Source organism: Lates calcarifer, linkage group LG12 (genome assembly GCF_001640805.2).
Source record: "Lates calcarifer isolate ASB-BC8 linkage group LG12, TLL_Latcal_v3, whole genome shotgun sequence".
In the NCBI taxonomy this organism is placed as follows: Eukaryota; Metazoa; Chordata; class Actinopteri; family Centropomidae; genus Lates; species Lates calcarifer.
The window spans coordinates 15,746,437-15,768,698 of NC_066844.1; the positions used below are offsets into that span (position 1 = coordinate 15,746,437).

Genomic DNA, 22,262 nt, shown 5'->3' on the forward strand with positions numbered 1-22,262 from the left:
CTAGAGGACAAGGTGTGTCTGGCTGCCAGGGACTGGCCAGGCCAGTGAGTAATGAGGGAGCCACTGGAAGTGCCCCCTTCACACAATTATAAAGCGTGGGGCTAATGCAGCCAGCGGAGCTGCAGGAGAGAGGCCCTCCATCACCGCTCTCCCCTTTCCTTATGCCCCAGGAAAAACTCTTTATCTTCCCTTGACAGCCACCGCAACAGACACCAGCATCCAACAATTAAACTGGAGCTCATCCCAGGACAGAGGAGAGAGGAGAGAAGAGAAGAGAGGACAGGAGAGGAGAGGAGAAGGGTTGAACTTATCCTCTCCAAGCTACGAAAAAGATGCAAAAAGAAAGTACAAAAAGAAGGGGAGACAACCAAATGCCACATTCCATCTTGTTTGTGGCTCATTTCACTTGGCCATACTAAGTTTTAAAGAGGACATCCTGCTGCGGTGAGAAGATGCATTTGCTTCCACTGGCATGATAACAACCGGTGTGTGTTTCTCTGGCTGGGGTGGTTGTGCAAATGTTTAAAATGGCTCGGGTCATGAATTACGGAACTGAGCTCCCAGCAGCCTAGACAAGTTTGGCAACAGTTTTCTTCTCCCATTCCCATCAATGTCTGCCGTGGCCAGACCAAAGGCTCCAGAGTCCTGGATTAAAAGGCAAACATTTGCAGTCCTGCTGGACCATGCTGTCGTGCAGTATTAATGTCACTCTCTCAGCGCTTGTTGTTAGATATTTCTGGGCAGGAGGAGGCAGAACACAGACTATAAAAGTGAGGAGAAAATCCCTTGAGTGTGCTAAAACCCCAAACCCCACAATGTGTTGGCTTGTTGAATATTTTACCGACAGCTTCCTGACCTGCAGACTTGCTTTCAAGTTGAAGCATATCTCTGAATAAGTGAGGAGTGACGTTGCGTCACAGAATACTGAATTGGGTTGAATCCTCTCAGCTGGCCTCAATGCCTGATTTGCGGGTTAGCACTACAGAGGTGTAACCAGCCAACATCTGACAAGGGACAACAAAACAGCCCTCATATTGATACAGTACAAGTGATATTGATATCACTTGTTTGAATGTTACTTGGTCCTGATCTGTGACATTTGGTTCTTCAGTGAGTTAGGGTGAGGGAGGTAGTTGTGGCAGCAAGGAGTGTTGGCATGAGTTTTTCAGAATGCTTATATTGTATGTATATAACTGACAATTTATTGTATGATTGTGATTGGCTTTTACTAGTCAACTGTTATCCAAACAAAGGAAGCACCAGTGAACCAATGAAACTGACAATGAACAGAATTGCGACACCATTCAGGTGATACGAGTGCAACTTTGCTACCTGAACTAAAGCCATGGTTCATTCCAAAAGTAATGCAGGATGGGCAATAAATGAATTATATTTCATGTTTATCATAATAGACTTACTATAGTTTAGAGGGAAGCCCATCACAAAGGAAAGGCTGCACAATACAACTCTAAGACTGAACAAGTGTTGGGGATATTCACCTTGACAGCTATTTCAGTTTTCAAGTTTTGAGTCACTGTCAGGAGATTTCAACCTTTACTGAAAGAAGTGAAAACTGGTGGTTGGCCCAAAGGTACATTCAACAATGTTCTGAATGAAGTATGGCACAATTTGGGCAGTAGTAACATGGCTTGAAGGGCTTAAGCTTGCAAAACTTGCAAAACTGGGGAATAAAAGTGATCTTTCAGTGAAACATTGTGTATTTTTAACTTTTTAAACTTCTGACTGAATATATCTAATTTGAAAAAGACATATTATCATGATTATTATTATCTTTATGATGATGATTAGAATTATTGCCATCAGATTTCAGGAATATCCCTAATACACACACATAAGCACACGCCAGCATGTGTATCAGCCATGAGGTGAGGTCCAGCCATCAGCCAGGTGGACATTAGGCGTGATCACTATGAACCATCTGGTATGTGGAGAGAGCAGTGTAAATGGCTTCACGATGACTCTACTGGGTCAGTCACGAGAGCCACTTAGACGACAAATGGCCACTTGGACCAGACATTATCCCATTCAGGTAGCTGGAAGCTCAGGGTGAGGTAAATGACCATCCATTATCTGTGTCTGACTTTGCGTGTGTTGAGTATTTATGCATATGATATTTTGTGGTATTTCATAATGGATATTTTCCGCTCAAGTGCACAGTGGTAACAGTGTGTGCATTCTGGCACATTATAGGATGAGGACAACTTCAGACATCAGCGCAGGTTGTGATGGATGTAGTGCTTGGAGCCTGTCAGGCAGCTAAAGGGGTTAAACCAACCTGCTAAGATGGAGTGGCTGGCTGTGCACTCTAGCCTTTGGTGAAGGGAGGTGAAGGGCATCGATGGGACCATTGACTGGTCATTTTTCTCTCTGTGGCCCACAGTGACAGCAGCCATTAAATGACTGGATGAGGTGATTATGTTTAAGGAAATCAATGCTTCATTGTTTTCAGCTTAGCCCAACGGCCAATTAGGAGCTGTTAATGAGGGAAGATTGTAAAATGTGGAGATGGATGGGGGGCAGAAAGAATGGGGGCTCAAGATACAAAGCCACACTTCATATTAGAGTGGTTTCTGCAGAGCACAAAGAGATTTGCAGACCAGGGAAAGTTACATGCACTTTGCACAGTTGCATAGTTGTATATACATAACTTTTTACGTTGACATAAATGTAACACATTGGCCCGAGTATAGAGAATATTTTTTTTTCTGGAAATCACTTGAAGAAGTGGGGACTAGACAAGTTCAGATAATCTTCATGGATGGAGAAAGTGCTGGTTTTGTGTCAAAGTGTGTTCACAGAGTGCTGCAGAGAGAGTGTTGTAACATTAATGTTGCCAGGCTAGAGAGTATCTTTAAGTGTGTCTTTTAGAGTTAGTTAGCCTTAAACGTGTTTTGTTAGCCCAGTTAAACTTGCAGAACTTTCTGAATGGTTGTGTAACATGTTCTGCTGCCATGGAGGAAATGACTGAAAATGAGTAATAACATCTCCCATTGGCTTTACTGAAGAACCTGACTGTGGACCAAATCATCTGTCAAGCTGGTCAAAATTATTGCTGTCACATATGATAAGGGGCTCAAAAAGACAGCCATAAAAAGTGCTAACTGCCAGAGAAAATCATTCTGACCTCTTCTAAGAGCCTGACAGTAAGAGTGTATGAGTATGTGACTGATAGACAAACTACACAGATGTGGGATTTACGTGATGCTTTAGTGGTATTATTCATGTTTGACTTTTACAAGAGAAAAGGCTTGAGGGATTAGAACTTTCCCCTCCTTGGATTAATAGTGTCTCAGGGAAACATGCCCAATAAGACTAGTGTGACTGTATGTTGAAAAACAAGTTATGAAAAAGGGGTTGGGGGGTGAAGGTTGGATGGGGTCATCTTATGATTGGGCCAGTGCCGTAAACCTTAGAAAATTAAAATCCATAGATGAATCTCTATCAAGAGCTACACATGCAACCCATGACTATGTTATTTCTGTGCATAAAGTCAAGGTCACCGTAACAAACCCATGACAGTTCATTCACCAAAAGACTCCAGATTTACAGACAGTTTCTTTTAATCTTCTGAGTGACAAAGAACGTAGTCTACCGGCAACTTATTGCCTTCTGATCGCACTGGATCTGGCAATTTTTTGACACAGAGATGAATGCAGGTGCTCGTGACAATGTCACCACAAAAAAACAAAGAAAAAAACACACACAATCTCTTTCCGCTACACCTTGGCTCTGCTTCAGCGTCAACAGCTATAATCTATGCAGAGTGGCCAGGAGCAGTACTCACTGGCACACCATCAGCAAGCATTTCTGTCACCTCCTCTCTCTTAAACTCTCTTTAGCGCTCTCTCGCTCTCTCTCTCTCTCTCTCTCTCTCACACACACACTGCTTCTCTCACTGCTACAGTTATTAAGTAATGACATATGGCAGAGAGAAGAACACAGCAGCCGAGAAAACTTAAACCTTTCAAGGACTCGTCATAACAACTTAATCAGTGCATACTCTGGTGAAAATGAGCCGTTCCCGCCTGCATGTTGAAGTGCCTGCTTTGTTTTGCCAGACAGGCAGCTGCTGCATCAACCACAGTCCATCTCTCTTCGTAATTCCTCCTTCTCTGTGGGCTTGCTGCTGTTCCCTAGTGCTTCTGTACCTGACAGTCATCGACTGTCTTAGTGCTTCTAATTGTCAATTTACATCTTAGATGGCAACAGGAATTATGGTTAGGATTGTCAGTAAATAATTGTAGACATGTGTAGAGCTGAGAAATGTTAATCTGACACTCAGTTCTTATTCAAGAAGCAGAGTGAGAGCTGAATTTTAAATTATTGCTGAAAATGATGCACATTTGGAAGACAAATTGAGACTCTCACAGTTGCCAAATGCCTCTTTCAGTACAATGCGAACAAAGTTACTTTGTACTGTGCGCCAGCCAAGTCAATTCAAACCCTCACAAAGTTTTATTAAACGGCGGATTGTTTATTGAGTTGGTTTATTTCTGTCAACATTCCTTTCTGTGGAATCATGCATGATGGAAAATGACCCCATTTTTATGATGCTCAGTTTGAAACTGATAAAAAAAAAGTTGACAGATTTGTCCAAAATTTAAAAAAAAGCTCTATTCTGTTTGTCTCATTTTTTTTTTTTAATGTTTTTCAGATTTGAGGGAAGAAAAAAGGAGGATATTAATGATCTGTTTCAAGAGGCAAAGGCATCAAAGTGGCTTTGGGCCAGCTGTCCCACTGCATATATGTTTAATGATGCTCATCAGAATTTTGCTTTTCATTACTTAAACATCAAGCTGGAACTTCATGAACACTCCCCCTGATTACTTAGGATAATGTTTAAACACGTTACAAAGCACCGCAGAGTGGGTTCCAAATGGAGGCCTTAGAGGCAATGCCAGGGAACAACTTTTCATGTCCTTCCCCTTGGCAACTGATACGGTTTATATATTTTATCAGAAATTACACAACCCTCATTTACTGCTAAAATTCCTCTACTTCTGTAACAGGATGTGTTAAAATGAATAGTGTGTGAAGAGAAATCCCTGGAAGAAGCAGAATTAGACCTCAGTGCTATATTTTCATGATGGAGTATATCACTTCTGTGGTACTAATGCTCTCTGAATCACACCTCATGGAGTATGGAGGAGGTGTGTGAAGTGGCAAGAATAGGAGAGTAGAAGAGAGAGAGAAACTGCATGCATAGTGCATACTTCTGTGTATGAGCCACATTAGAACTATGCTGATATGCATGTTGCTGAATGGAGGTGTTAACATGAACACTGACAGTGTGTTTTCACAAGAGAAAGAGTTGAACACCATGAACTCCTCTTATCGTTCTTTGCAGTATTGGAAGTCCACTAAGACTTGAGCCAGAGCCTCTTGTCCACACTTTGAAGCCCTCTCCCAGAGAGCTGACTCTTGCCAATGAATAATAAAAGGCAGCCTTAAGGAGGAAGGCTACCAGAGGAGTTTGCACCATTTGCTGCTGAACACATCTAAAAAAGTGGAAGGAATGGCAGCTTTGGGACGTTTTACAGCGTGGGCTGTCTTCATGAGTAGCAAACAAATTAATCTCAGGGATTGTTAACAATTATTTATCTAATCTAAAAACCTTTTGACCCATGCATCACTGATGTGTCAGGAGCTGGAGTGGATTCACCATTTATCAAGTGCCCATCAGCACCCTGTTGCAGTGATCCGTATGGTTTCTATGACCTCAGCCAGAGTGAAGGCTTCAGGCTGGTTTCTTACTGACCCCTCTGTGGCCTGGATTTCACTTTCCTCCTGAGGCAGCATCACCCAGAGTAATGGGAGTAGACAAACAAGTGGACATAGCTGCTATAGTAGCGCCTGGAGCTACCGCAAACCTGAGGGGGTGGGGGGTGGGGGAGTGAAGAGAGAGACACTCTAGAGCTCAAGCTGACTGACAGGAACCACTGACCCAGCTATACTGGAGTCACACGAATCAATGTTGTTTTTCCCCTCTGTTGGTATGGCTTACCTCTGAATCTGGCTATACTCTTACAGAATACTGAGCACTACTCTACTACAGTGGGTCCTACATACAGAAACCTATTATGAATGGGTTTGAAAAAAAGAGGAGAAAGACAGGTGTGTGTGTGTGTGTGTGTGTGGAGGGTAAGACGTAAAAAGAAAATTCTTAGTATGCACCTTGCTTTCAACAGGCATTTTTCATGCATGAAGACATGGAAATGGGCTCCAGTTTACTGAGTAGGAAAAGTATAGTACAGCAATTGTGTGGTAATAGTCTTGACATCTTTAACAGGTAATTCCATTAGTACAAATAAGAGATGCGAGGTGCTGGTGGCCACAGCCCTGGTCGATTCTTAATCACCTGTATGGGTTTCCTCTCATGGGCCTGTATGACTCCAATGCTCACATCTTTATGGTTATTAAAGTTAACGATTGCTGCGTGCCTCATTTACCAAGGCTCTATCAATACCAGTTCAGCACCATGAAATTACCCCAGTCCAGAGGGAGCAGTGTGACAAACCGGATTAAGAAGGGCTCTGTAATACCCTGGCATATATAACTCTCCGTGTCATGGACTCAGCCCGCCGCAAGAAGACCCACTGCCAAGCTCAAGCCCAGTGAATGGCGGTGGGGGTGGGGGCGACAGGGGCAGGATAAGGGCTGCTCACAACCATTATAGCTTAAATGTCAATCCAAGCTTTTATTACCCACATGGTTGTTCAGAGAGGTGATGAAAACTAATAGCTGGCAGGTTTAAAAAAAAAAAAAAAAAAAGACCTCTTTGGAGAAAACACATTAAAAGTTCTCCGAAGTTACCATAGATGAATGGAAAAAGGAGGCGATTATGGTAAATATATGCAGGATGTAACCTACTTCTGTGGTCTTTCAGGTGTAAGCATAACTTTGTTGGATACTCTTTTATAAGCACAACAGTTATATTTTGTATGGAGATGGGTTTCATTGCATTTTAAATGTGGTATCAAAATAAAATCCTGCAATAAAGCAGAGAGATGGCTTGTGTCCCTTCACTTATATCCCGCTTATCTTATTTCCATGACAGAAGGGTGAGGCCAGAAATAGTGTAGTGCAGCACCAGAAACACTATAATATAGAATTTACTGTATGCTGTCACCCTTAAATAAAGAGACACATTAGATAAAGCCTGCAAACTTCTATTTATCACTACTTGTTTCTCACTTTATTCCTCTAACCTTGTGTGTGTCTGTGTATGTGTATGTACAATCTTGCGTCTTTAAAAACCAACACAACCCACTGAATCCAAGCCTGCAGGTGCATCTGTACTTTCCTGTGTTTCACTGCACCCTGTAGTACAGTTGGTGGTGCCTGACCTCTATCCAATGGCCAAATGACACAGGTCACTGCTCCCTCTAAATGAGACTCGGATGGTGAAATGAGCAACTAAATTGTCCATTCAAAATCACAAAACTGCCTTTTTGAACGAGGCCATAGAGCAGCCTTCAAAAAGTGAAATTCCTTGGGAGAAAACAATTGGATGCTGTGAGCCCTGGAAAATGGCCTGAATATAGCCCATGAGTTTCAGTTCACCTCGTCTAAAAAAAAAAAAAGGTAAACGAAGGAAAGAAGTTCTGAAAATGGTTAAAAGCAAAGTTACAAAATACTATATAGGACCGTTAAGTCCGACACAGGGTGTAGCTACTGTCTGGTCTCAGGTCTAATATTGTGTGACATAGAATGACACAGCGGAGGAGGTGTGATGCATGGTGGCTGTCTCAACCAGCGATCACGCCATACTGAGGCTTCTGCGTGTGGGGTTTGGAACGACATGCCACTCTAGGTTCAGGCGAGGTCTGCCTGGATTACACACAATGCATTATCTAACATGCATAATGCATCAGCAGGCACTTAACATCAAATTATGGATGCATGCAAAAATTCCCAGAGTAGTATATAGTAGAGAAAGGGCACTTTGCTGTGCAAATAATCTGCCCACTTTCTGTAAAGCCGAGCAATCAGAGAGTCGCATGATTTTGCATAACTGGGCCCCATATGCAATAAATGTTAATAAGTTCAGATCCTTCTCACTGGCATGTTTGCATGTTCTAACACTGCCTTTAAGCATTAAGACAGTTGGCTGCAGCTCACAGTCTATCTGTTAATATGCTCTCGTATTTATTTATTTATTTATTTATTTATTCACATAATTATCTTAATGAAAACACTTGCAGGCACAAACAGCATTTTAAATGCACAAGCACATGTGTTGTACAAACATGTAACTCTTGGCTGTTAGAGCAAACGTGGCTAGAAAATTGTATAGAATAACCCTGCTTTGCCATGGAACTGGTTGAGGCCTGTTTGAGTTAAAGCAGTCTGCTCTTAAGCATGCACAAAATGCTATTTCTTGCTAACTAAATATTATGCAGAGTTGTCAAATGCATAATATCTACTAACAAATGCTCACAGCTATTGCACGCTTTACAATTCAGTGTCTGCTTTCTCTGTTTAGGTCCAGTGTCATTGCCTGACATGTGCATGACAAAGTGTTTTCCGCTAAGCACCTTATTAAAGCGGATATTGGCTTTTAAATGACGCATTTGTGAGATGATAATTGTATGGCAGAGCATTGATCACTTTCCCAAAGACTGACTTCCACATGATGATCAATCTAAGTAAGAGCAAAAGAGAGGAAAATCAATGTGCTAAACACTTAGCTCCTGTTTGACAATGCGGAGTAACGATGTCAGATGTGGCATTTAGCAGCTGACCTTGCTCTCGGTGGCGCCAAGGACAGGAGAGTGTTGTGGACTATGAAGAAGACAGTGTGAGGCTGTCATAAAGAGCTATAATCTGTCAAGACTGAGGAAATTGTATTTAAATTGATCAGGTAACAGCCATTTTTAAAACCTGCTTATTAGATGATAAGTCACACACTCAAGAATAACTTGAATTATGTTTTTTCATCATTATGTTAATCCATGAATGAAACGAAGGGCACAAGGGTGATTCCACCAAGATAATGACCATTTGTCTTTATGTTCCCATTATTTCATTAGTGGACATTTTCAATAATGGTTACTTTTCATATACAGTGCATGCTTTAAGCTAGGTTATATTTTTGATACTACAATATAAAAGGACATACACTGAGCCTATTACCCCATCTTTGAGAGAATCTATTCTGACATGGCTGGACTATATGTAGTATAGTCAAGCTATGTTCCAGCATAACCAGACCATAAGTTTGCGGCAACAGTGGATTCATAAAGAGAGAGCTATATAGTATTCCATACATTCCTTATTCACTGTGATAAAGTGTAAATGTAGCCACTGACTGTGCTTTGACAGAAAGAGCCTTCACTGTTAATTCTCACCACCTTTGTGGTGTTTCTTTTCTGCAGAAGCTAATTATACTCATCATAAAGCAGCACTGATACCTTTAGAGTCAGGTTCTCAATCCTGTCAAGACAGAATAGAGACTATTGAAAATACAGCACAGAGAACACAATGTACATCAGATTAACTATGGGCCAAATAGACATTGGACAATGATAATCTATTTTTGTGTCACAGAGCACTAAAATGGGTTTTCAACCTGTTTCTTTACCTGTGGGGAAGGATCGCAGCTATGACAAATGCCTGTGCATGTATGAGACGAGAGATTTTGAAGGGAGCGTAGTTATTTGCAGACTCTAAAATCGGAACAATATGAGGACTAGAACACAATTTGGCATCAGATTACTCGCAGTGATATCCATCAAAACACACAATTCAGTCACTCAATATCATTACTGTCGGCTTGATAAGCTTTTAAGCTGGAGATAACATCTTGATGTGGTAACACAAATGGGCGAAGAGTCTCAGTCTCATCTGTTTCTATTGTTGAGGCCACAACAGAGAGAAATGAACCCACGTACCGCAGCAACGAGCGAGATGATTCATTATAAAAAATGATTGACGAGTTTATCATTAACAAGGCGCCATCTCCCATCCCCACAGAGATGAAGACAACAACAAAACTTTCCATATTATTGACATCTCTTTGAATCAATACTTTGTATTTATTATGAGTGTTTTCTTATGAGTCATATGTTTTCTCTGTGTGCAGAGAAAATATTGTGATCAAAAGCTTTTTATTTTTTTTTTAACTTTTTTTTTTGGATTCCTATAGCACAACACTGGGAGGTCACTGAATTGACTTCCTGAATATTGGAACTCTTGTCTCTTTTCTTTTTTGACGGAGAGTGATTACTTCATCTTCCATTGTAATCCTGTGCAGAGAGGAATCAATCATGAATTGAAATATGCCACGATTCAGTCACAGAAACTATCCCCCATCTATGAGATTAAATATCAGCAATAATGAATGACACAGGCTCTTGTACCCATTAATTATAAAGATTAGAATCATGACTTTGTTTTGAACTCGTGCCCACGCTGATTCTCAAGGTCATTCTCTCTTCTAAGTTAATTGCAAAGAAACACAGAGACAGAATGACTTCAGTATTTTATAATAGTTTGCATTCATTTTTCTATTGCCTCATAACTTGTTTACGCAGAGTTATGGTGAAAAAAAAAACAAAAAACAACCAACTAAATGTATCAATATTGAGGCCCAATATTCACATACAGCACATGCACCTTAGGCATTGTATTGTCTCATAACTGTGAAACCCTAAGTAGAGATGAAATGAAAACTTGAATCTCCTCATCAGTCTTGCCTCTACATACCTGTAAATTTGATCTGTGCCACCAGGGTGGACTGTGAAATCATGGGGCTGCACATCAAAGTGTGACTGAATTCAGTGTGCATACTAATGCCAGAGCAATGCATGCACTGAGCTCTGCGACGAAGAGAGGGGAGAAGAGAAGGGGGGGGGAGCAAGAAAGCAACCGGGGAAAATTTCTCTTCAAAGAAAAATAAATATATTGGAGAAAACTGAATTGTGTTGACATTTAGTGAATATTTTACTCGGGTGAAAAATAAGGTTAAACACAATTTTCAGGTACATAAAGGTCCTCCTTAACTACTCTCCCATGCTGGTATATAGACTGTACTTGCAAAAATGTCCCCCTCTCTACAACACATCAACTTAGGAAGAGATATGGCTGGTACGGTGCCAAAAGCAGCAGTCACCGTGTGTATCTTCTTTATCCATCATATCCTTTGCATCATTTCCCTGGTCATTGCCTGTGTACTGGTGGTGCTCCAAGTCGTGACTGTGGGATCAGAGCAAGAAGATAAGTGATTGTCTTCTGGCAGACAGACTAGCAGCCTTGACAGGCAATGAAGAAAGGAGCCTCTGCACAGCACTTCAGTAGATGCTCTCCCTATTTCTCTCTTTTCTCTCTCCCTCCATCCATCCATCCACCCATCTGTCCATCCATCCATCCATTGCTCTCCAAGGTAGGTCAAAAGAAAGATCCGGCTTGGCAGCTCATTCTTCACTCTGATGAAGCCGCTTGTTAGAGACTCATCAACTCCTTTCTTACACACACACACACACACGCACGCACGCACGCACGCACGCACGCACACAAACTGCAACACTATCTTTCACTCGAATACTTGTCTTAGAATGTCTCCATTTTACTTTTCTCCCTGCCTGCCTTCCCTTCTCACGGCTCAGGTCTCTATCTCATTAAAGACGTCTCCAACAGTGGAGCGCACAAGGGAGGTATAGCATCTGACCAGACTGAACTGTGACGTGTTAGAAGAGGGCAGATTGCACCGTGCACGGGCTCTCATTACTCCAGGTCACTAACCAGAGGTCACTGGGGCTGAGTGGCCCTACTGACTGGCAGCCGTTGCAGTAAAAATGCATCTTATTATATACGCCCCATAAAATTATTCTTTGGGAGGCATGCCACAATGGAGAACATGCAGAAGCAAGGGTATAAAAATTGGGCGTGTTATGGCAATATACACACACATAAAAAGATTAGAGATAAATATTAGTCTTTTGTGCTGTAATTATTGCAATTAAGTCAATCATACACAGGAGACATTCAGCACCAGCAAATAAATGGTCCTAATTGGTAGCTAACGGACTTGTTACTAGTTGTCTTTTGCTTGACACTGTTGCAAAGAGTGTTTTTTTGATTAATTTCATCATGGAGTAATTTGTACATTAATTTTCACATTATTGCTCCGATCTGTCAACACCTATGCACTCTAAATGGAAGAAAATGCAATAAGGATATTTGCCAGCTGTTTCCTGCACACAAATCGAATTAGAGTGCAGCTCTCAAGGACAGCAACAGATGGTTGATCACAACAAGGGGAGAGTAAATCCCCAGTAGTTACTGTACTATGACACTCCTAGGTTTATCTCCACAGACTCTTCTGGAAAAGGTCCATTAATTACATGTTTTCACAACTAATGGCATTTTCTAACAGTAAACTGCTGCATGTTCATAACCAGACAGACTTGTTCAGCGAAATACAATGGCAGCTTGTTAGAATGTGTTTTAAAAGTCTCCTATCTGTCTTTCTCAGGGTTGCTGAGGCTGAGGCAGATGCCAACTCTTTTCAAAATAGAAATGTCTTCAGACCCGCCTGCTCTCTTTGGAATTTAATTAATCACCTTCAAATTTTGGCATGTAGCCCTCTGACAATAGTGCAGCTTCTTGATGACGTCATAGCTAGAGCTTGGCACACCCTCTCTGGCCTATACACCTCTGCTGGCATCAGCTGGAGGGCTCAGATAAGGCGAAGGAACAGAGAAAACACAGATTGCAGTGTATTCTTCAGGCTAGTTTCTAACCTGACTTTCGCAGAGTTACCTTCTCTGTCTACTCTCAAAGTGCAGCAGCATAGCAGCATCTCTTCCAGAATCTATGCGACCAAGTTCCAAACTGATAAATTTTGACATTCAGTTCATCACATACAGGGAAATTCAGGTTTCATACAACCTGGGACATGTTTGCCGTAGTTTTGCTCGTGATTTCAATAGTTACGAGATTCTGTCCCTGCCGTACTTCATTGTTTATTGATATTTAAGAAATTTACCAAGACATTAGACTTTATATCTGTGCTAGTAGAAAAAAATATGACATTTTATTGTGCTATATGTAAGTTTTTGCTATTGCTACGTTGTTTACGTACCAATCTAGAAGAAACCTTCACAAAAGGCGGTCTCCAACCCCAATGTTGCCTCCCGTTTTGCTTTTATTTCTATTCTATCTTTTGTTGTACTGAAATTAGCATGTCATCCAGCAAGCCCCTGCCTGTCCTGTTTTGTAACACCACCTTGCAATAGTGACTCACGGTGGCATCCTAGTCTGTCCTCAGTCAGGAAGAAGAGGTAGCACTCTCTTGTGCACTGGCATACTTCTTGTCTTGTAACGACAAAAATGGCTGAAGCTCGTGGTATCTAAACCAGTGCTAACATTGGTTATGTAGCAATAACTTACACATAGCATTTTTAATGTCATCAATTCGGGATCTGGTGTCTGGAACAATTTGTCATTATGTTTGACATGTCAGGGTTTAATATGAAACTGATTAAGTGACTTATTAATCCACAGTGGAAAATCAATAGATTCATTGATACTGAAAATAATCCTCAGTCGCAGCTCTGTGAGAGTGGCAGATGAAAAGGATGAAAAGAGACGGAGGAACAGGCAGTCTAATAAAAAGACAGATGGAACAGGTTGCCAGCCAGCAAGCTTGCCATACTGTTGAGTCTCCTCATATAACTCATCACAAGGTACATTCCTTTTTTTCTCCTTTCTTCATCAAGACTGGGTCTCTCACTGACCTTGTAACAACTTTAACCAAAACTTTTTCTTAGAGGACAGAGTTTAACAAAACTTTCCCACCATGTTTATTTGCTCCTCTTTTAGGATACAAACAGGACCATGAATATGGGTCAGCCCTGCTGGAACACCTGAAAGTTTTCAATTGCTAAACAATTTATGTAAAATCTGAAGGCCCCTGAAAAACTCTTAACTTAAATCAAAATCACTACCTCAGATCAACACTTGAGGAAACCATTAGATCTTTTTTTCACTGATGCAATCAAATGGAGGGAGGGAGAAGGAGTTGCTCTTTTCTTTTTTGACTAAAGCTTATCTGATCTAACATTGACATAACAGACAATTCAAGAGGAGGAGAACCAAAAGGGAAACATGAAAAAAACCTTAACATTAGCTATTGTGAAATCACCCGTCAAACCTCTCTTTTAACACTGTTAAACACATCATTCTTGTCATGCTCTTTTGGAACAGAGCAGCCTTGGAAATGACACAAAGTTTCCTCATCAAAGTGAATATACAAACTTTGAGGGACACAGAGAAAGTTGAACACACAGAAATTTGTCATCTCACATGAGCAGAACTATCGATCAGTGTATATACTGTACTGTATTGTCCTGTAAAAAGCGTTGCTAACTTGCGACAGCCAGACTAGCAGAAGTCATTTGGTCCAGTGCACTTTACCTGCACTGACTTTGCAGTGGGAAAAAGCTCTGTTATATGTGATCAAATTAGGGTCAAAAAGATTTGAGTTTGGGAAATGATGTTCACAAAGTCCAAGGTTCCAGAGATTGTAGTTGTAAATCTGTAAACTTTGTAAAATAAATCTGCATATGAAATTCAAGTTTATACAAAGAAAAGTAGAAGAGATTTATATTTGTACAAATGATATCAGTAGTGAGGTTACAAAAGAAAAAAAGTGAGAGAGAAGAAGTGCTTCTGTGAACTTCTGTTTGCAGATACAAAACAGAAAAGTTCCCACACTGTGTGTGAAGCCAGTATGAATTTTTGCCCTTTCTTTACACCTGAATCTGATTGGACAATGGCAATCCTATGTCAAATAAGAGGCCAGCTGGTTCTGTTCTCTTCATCTCCACCACAGGTCACAGCACACAGCACATAAACATTTACTGTTATTTTCTACAGCATCATCAAATATAATTGAACCCACCTGGGTCACAGAAGAGCCCGTGCTGTCGTCCATTTTACAAATACACATCTTTTCTACACGTGCAGACAGATTTATTTTACAGATTTATAAAAGGTTGATTTACAACTACAAAATCTGGGAATTATTTGTGAGCATCACTTTATAAGCTCAAAATCTTTTTTGACCCTAGTTCGAGCCCATAGTATTAAGTCAGACCATCTTGTCATATTATAAAGCACTCTGTGTTAGAAGGCATATGGAGGAACTAATTAGGAACGCTCTGTACTTTGCCACAAAGTACTGGCTCCCAGCTCTGGGCCACTGACTACAGTGGCTAGGTAATGAGCTGAGCTGGCGACAAAAGAGTCCCTGTATGCTGCTAGAGGGGACGCCCAGCTAAGACCCCCCCCATACTGGAGACATGTTCTTTCAACACGTACAGCGGCATGTGGCAAGGTACGCTGTGCTGCCCCCACAGCAAAGCACCGTTCACTCAGTGTTAATGAATCAATCAATTTCTCCCAGATAAATCACAGTGAACGCCTTGCAACGGCCGACTGTCACCATGATGAATTCCTTCATTTCATGTAATAAGCTGGCTGGGAAGTGATTTATCCCTGGTGCGCAGGCGGCTATATACAGCAGTGGACAGAGGCGAGAGATACAAAATGAAGTGTAATATGTCATTGAAATATTTCCCATGCAGTCAGTGAATAAGGTTGAGCCGCAGGAAAAACACTTAAGTCCAAAATCCAGTCGATATCAAAAGATTTCACTCAATCTCTGGTTGAAGCAACCAGTTGGGATATTCGGTAGAACGGCTGATCTTGCGCTCTGCCGAGGGGTCCCTGAGTGACTGTGGGCCAAAACACATTTCCTGACATCGCCATATAGCTTGCTGACATTTGGCTTGAATTATGCACTGAGTCTTTTCAAGGCTCATGTTCTCTCTAGTCCTTATATTACAGAATGAGACAAAGATAAGTGGGAGTAAGAACTACATTCTAATGCTATTGATTGCCTTTGCTCTGCCCTCGTCCAGAGCTGAGATTAAGAGCTGTTGTGATTTCTTTTAAATGCAGACCTCTACTCCTGCTAAGTAGGAGACACTGCGTGCAAATCAATTTAAACCACTGCTGAGCTCAAAGCAGCACACGTAACGTTCCCCTCCCAGTTTGTGTAAAGGGATTGATGAGAGTGTTATGGTTTTGTGCTGATCCCACTTAAATGATGCTATTACTAGACTGAAGTCCATCTGCCATTCGACCCACAAAACTTAAAATACTACATCAATAGCAGAGCAAGTGGCGCATATCAGTGAGTATTACACAGCTATCTTGTGATAATATAAATAAATTGAAGTGATCTTTGCAAAAGTGAAGTACTGAAGCAATCAGGATCTGAAAAAGAACAGGGTGAGATGGAAGGGAAATGAAATGAACTGAAGTGAAATTAAGTGAGCCCTATCAAACTAAGTCTGTATGAATAAAGAATGCTTATATCCATAATCATTAATCATATTTATATTAACATTGCTAAAAGATTTATGCCAACCAAACTCAACTGATGATTCCATTTGTTGAAATGGGAGAAGGGCTCACAGCATTTTTCTCCCCGTTCCACATATAAAAATATCCTCCACTTTAATTTATGACTCATTAGGGATCTATAATAGTGAAAGTAATAATAGTATTTCACAGTTTTCTGCTGAGTGAGATAATTGGAAGCAAGACATTAGTTAGTGAGCGGTCAGTAAATGAAAATAATATTACTTAGTGAGCACTCAAAAGATGGTCCAGAAGCCCTTACCCTGACTAGTCTGTTTCGATCAAGCAGCTATGCTGGGATGCTACATATGCATGTATGCTGGATGATGGCTTGTAAAAATATTTGTGGTGTAGTTAAAACTGTTTGTGCACATTGTTCCAAAAATACAGAGTTTAAAATAGATTTTTTTTTTTCATACTACACACAGAGCAACTTTTTTTGATTCCTCCTCACCCAAAACTCAAAGTTCACAAATTGAGCCCCCGGAAGTAGCCCCCGAGGAGCTGTCTAGCCCTCTTCCTTGTCATTACTGCCACCTTTATGGTGCAATCTGATAATTAATTAAAAATAAATGAGATATTCCGTGAACTTATGGGCTGTAGAAATCGAAAGGTGATGTAGGAGGCTGTGCTTTAACGACTTAGGTGGCGTGATAATTAAGAAGCTGTCACCGTTTGTTACCTTGTCATCATGTGTGTGTTTGTGACCGTGCATGTGCGCGCGCGTTGGGGGGGCGTGTGTGCGTGAATAGATCCGAGCCCCCTAATCTCTTAATATGTGTCTGAGGTCTCATTTGAGTTCAAAGGTCACCATTTAATTATACTGCGGCAAATACTTAATTTTCAATTATGATGGCGCTGGGGAGCTCACCTTGGAAAAGGACGACTCAGAGACAGGCGGACGGGGCCCCTTCTAACCTTTTCAGAGGTGGTTTTTATTTTTTTGTGAGGCACTGCAGTTCGTCAGTATGGTTGATTTGCATGGCGCTGTGGCATAATGAAGGTCTCTTGCTAGTGACCCTTTTTAGTTCTGACTTAGGGGTCACATTGCAGGGATAAGCTCCGACTGCAAAGGAATCTGTCTTTCACTGGGGCAATTAGCGCGTGCGCACGCACACACACACACACACACATACACACACACACCAGTCACACACAGAAGCTTGCTTGCACACAAACATGCCACTTTAAGAAACATTAGACTAAGTCACATGCATGCCCTACAGATAACATAACAAAAGAAAACTGAATTTGGAGCAAGAAATGCTGACACCCATTACAAAGGAAACAGGGTCATGACACAGTTGGGTGACTATTGTTTGAGTCATTATTCAAAACATAATTTTCACTATGGGAAATCACCCAGAGTGGTGAAACTGCTATTCAATTGTAATGTCCCATGTTTGAATTGAAGTCAGAGAAAAGTGACTGGAATTGAAACGCTGTCAAGTTGCAGGTTTGACAATGTACTTTTAACTTCAGCTCAGTCCAGAGACACTGAGCCCCATTAGCAGAAACATTAATGTCCAAAAGGCTGAAAGTGGCAGTTTTTCTTCGGGGTTTGACTTCACTATAGAGCTGAGAAAATTTCTCCGGCGGAAATGAGGTTAGCATTATGCAAAGTTGCCCATTTTATGTTGCCTCAAATCTTCTCAGAGTGGCAGCCAATAGACAGCACTCAGCAGGACGCTTTCCTCCGAGCAGTTGGCATCGCTGAGCCCGAGCAGTGGGACGGTCTCACAACACAATGAGTGATGAAATGGCTCCCGAACTGCACTCTCTTCCTCGTTCGCTTTCTCTCTTCCTCCCTGTCTGTTTCTCTCTCTCTCTCCCTCTTTCTCTTGAATACTCCACTTCAGCTGAAAGCTTCCCTTGTTCTCAGCATGGAAGAACGGATGCAGGTTGAAAGACATTTCTTTTTTCTTCATCTCGGCAAGAAAATGAGTCTGTTTTCTGGCATCGGTGGGGAAGCGGCTTTTACCGTCTTCTTCTATTGAGAGCAGGTACAGTATGTGGGTGCCAGTTCTCAACATTTCCATTTCCCCCACCACCACCAACACACACACACACACACACACACACACACACACACCAAACACTGTCACCTATCTTAGTCAACTGTTACAGGCAAAGAAAGATGAGTCAAAAAAAAAAGAATGAGGATGGAAAGACGAGAAGGATAAGGAAACTTTTTTACTGTTGAATGCAATTTCCTCTCTTCGTTCTGTTTGTTCAATTCAAATGCTGCTCATTTATCAGGCAAAACTACCTGCCAAACAGGAGAGAAAATACACAATAACTAAATCCCCACAGAGGTGAAGAGAAGGGAGGAGGAGGAAGAGGAGGAGAGGAGGAGGAGGAGGAGGTGGGAAGGAAGGAAGGAAGGAAGGAATGACAGCAGTAACCAGCCCCGTTTCCAGTGGCTGACTCACATTTGTCACAACTGGACCCACTCTGCCTCTCCCTCCCTCTCCTCTTTCAATAACACCTACATTTGAACACCTACACTCAATCTAAGGTGACATCCGTCTGCATCACGAATGCAACCTGCACGGAAACAGGAATGGTCAATGATGCTGACTAAGATATTGTATATTCAGGCTCTGAAAATAACAGCCAACACATGGTGGGTGTATTTATTTGTGACACATACTGTGTATATATCAAACATGCATATTAATGATTATGTCAGGTAAAAATAATACATGACAGTTCCTTTGTTATATATCAGCCTGAAAGGATAGGTTCAGATAGTTCTAAGTCTTAAATCTTACTACAGTTCTCTCCTTTCACCATTCAGTGATGCCTTCCAGTGCAATACAACTACAATATAAGCATAGCCTTAGCCAGAATTTTAGGAACACATCAAATATCCCCAGTGCATCCCAGCCCCTCAAACTAATGTTTACCAAAACCTACTGTTTACCAATTTTTTTTCATTTTTTTCCCCCCATGATAGAGAATCATTCAACTATTCAGCTATTATTTTTAGAAAACATTATGACCTATATGATGGTCTTAAAGAATCTTATACACTAATACAAAAAACTGACCTCAAACCTTACATATACACACCATAGTCACATAATGAAGGCATCACCACATGGCCGGCATGGAGAGGAGGAATAATTACAGGACCTGGTACCTCCTTCAAGCCACAGTACATACAGTACAAATATAGTACAAAATTCAAACTCATCCCTCTACATTTGAGTGAATCTCACTGACTATTATTACATTGCTCTAGTCCTCACTTTTGATTGAAGCTGTGCACCAGCTCTCATTTGGAACAGATTTTCATTGGAAGAAGAGCTCGGACTGCATGCACCAGCTGGCACTTTACCAGACAGTTTCAAGTATGTACAATATAACCCCTGTTTTGCTTCGCTTTGTTCAAAATTGTGTTTTTAACACCAAACAATGTGGAGAATGTGTGTATTCTTCTGGGATACGGCAATTGCCAATGCACGTGTGTGACAGAGCAGACTGCGACTAATTTCCCTTTTCTGTTTTCACCTGTTCACTCTTTTTATTGGCAGAGAAGACCTTGAGGCTCAGTCTTCTCTCCAGCACTGGGGACCCTTTAGACATCCAAACAGCACCTGGATGGCATGCTAAGAAATGTGGCAGCTGTTATATTTCAAAAACTGAAAGAGAGGGAACAAGGAAGAGGGGAAAAGCATGCATGGAGTTGTGTCTTCTGTTCACCACTTAATGAGAGCAGCAGTATCTGCATTTCCTCTGAGGTTTCTATGCACACTGGACATCAAGAGTGCCCCCCCCACCCCCCCATGTGGAATTTCTTCCTACTCACACGAGCAAACCCAGGGGGGTGTGAAATTTAAAGAGGTAGGGGGTCTGACAGGGTCTCAATTGGACCGCAAATTGAAATGCACTGTTTAATATAATCAAAGCAAATAGTTGCGTGTCCGACTGTAAGTGAGAGAAGCAGTGAAGATGACAGAAAACTGGTGGTGGGAGGAGGGGGTTCTTGTTAGTTTCCCACAGAGGTTTATCGCTGGGTGGTCAGAGCATCCTAGGGTGCCTCCTTTTTCTCCTGTTAGTGGTTTAATTAGAGATTCAACAGCATTGGAGAAGACAAGGGAGAGTGGGATAGGGGCCGATGTGGAATGAGATAGAGGAGGTTACTGCAGCAGAGAGCAACTCTTTGTGCTTGTTCTTGAGGCGCAAATTGCAACGCCTTGTTTGTACTGGATTAATCAGCAATTGTCCTACAATTGAGAGCCAGAATATTTATTCTGCAGACAAGCTGATAGCACTAATGATGATAATAATAACAGGAATAACAACAGTTGAGTCTCTTGGGGAAGCCTTACTGTGGGCATTTCTTCAATAATTACATGATGCATACCCATAATTCAGCACTAATGTGTTGTGAAAAATAGCGGGGGCTGAGAGGTAGGTTACACAACAGAGGGAGGCTGAAGTCTGAAAATAAACCAGGCAGCGCTAACATGAGGCTGCACTACAGTAGGACTGTGTATTTAAGAGATAAAGAAGCTGAAAGGCAGAAATAATAATCCCACTGAGACATGGGTGGCCCCTGAAAATGCAAATGATGCTGTTAGTTCCTGTGGATCCCTCTGCCGAGCCCTTGTGTCTGTGACCCTCGCGCTGTCCCCGAGGTGAGCCCAAATTACTTTGACAAGGGCGCTTGTTTTTGTCTCATGCTTGGCTTGTCCAGGCCTGTGATTGATGCAGGCCCTTCTGAAGCAGTAGCACTCATTGTTTTTAAGACCACATACCTGAGTTATGAATGTTTCATTCAGGAGACTAAATATGAACTGGCCGGGTGAGAGCCTCCCCAAGAGCACAGAATAAGGGAGGACTCATGCATGCTAATGATGGCCTCAGAGAGGATGGAAGACAGAAAGAGGGTCATAGTAAGAAAAGAGGAAAACAGGCAACGACCACAGGATCAATTTACTGGCCTCAGTATTTCCTTCAATCTCTTTCCTCTATACCTTTCTACACTTTATGTCAGTCACTCCCAATTCTTCTTACCAGTCAACAAAAATTCTGCAACAAGCTTCCAAAAACAGAGAAATCACATGAACAGTTTTGACTAAACCAGCACAGCAATAGATCCATCTTGTTGACTTGGGAGACGTGGGGAATAGTTTTTTGCTGCAGTGACACGCTGGCCTGTCGCATCTGAATTCGGGTGAGATTTATCAATATAACATTTGCTGCAGTGGTGGCTGACAAGTCCTGCTGTGTCCTACTGTGAGGTCTGCACAGGGGGAGGTGGAGTTGGTTGGGGTGGGAGAAAGAAAACCACAGAGTCGGTAAGTTGCACCATCCCACCTTGCGCCGCACTCTTGATCTGACACCTCCCCACCTCCACCCCAACCCCTGCTGAGGTGAGGAGCAAGCCCTGACACACTCCATGTTAGGAGTTAGGAGTGGAAAAGATTGAAAACCAGTCATCCATGTGCCAAGAAATGTCATGTCTGCAGCACAATAGTGATACATGCTCAAGAGGTGACATGAGTGTATTTTCCATTGGTTGCCCAGTAATGTTGGGAGGACAGTAGTTGTGTGTTAGGTGTGACATGCAAATAATTTAGACACACACACACACACACTGCCCCTCACTTAAACTCAATGTGACTCTTTAGCGTCAAGTCCCATCCACGCTGAATAGTTCCCTTCACCATGAGCAGATTATGATTTGTGGTGAACTGAGGCACACTAGCTGCTTAATGGACTTGAACAGGACTCTCATCCGCCAGTAAGAGACATACGCATACACAAAAAGACTGATTGAAAGAAAGGGAATGGAGAGA

The 22,262-nt window shown here is 41.7% G+C and overlaps 1 protein-coding gene across 5 annotated transcripts in view; it reads right to left on the reverse strand.

Moving 5' to 3' along the window:
- Positions 1-22,262, reverse strand: part of LOC108885655 (chemokine-like protein TAFA-1) — a 102,765-nt gene that overhangs the window by 18,811 nt on the left and 61,692 nt on the right. The gene's annotated exons all lie outside the window — the stretch shown is intronic.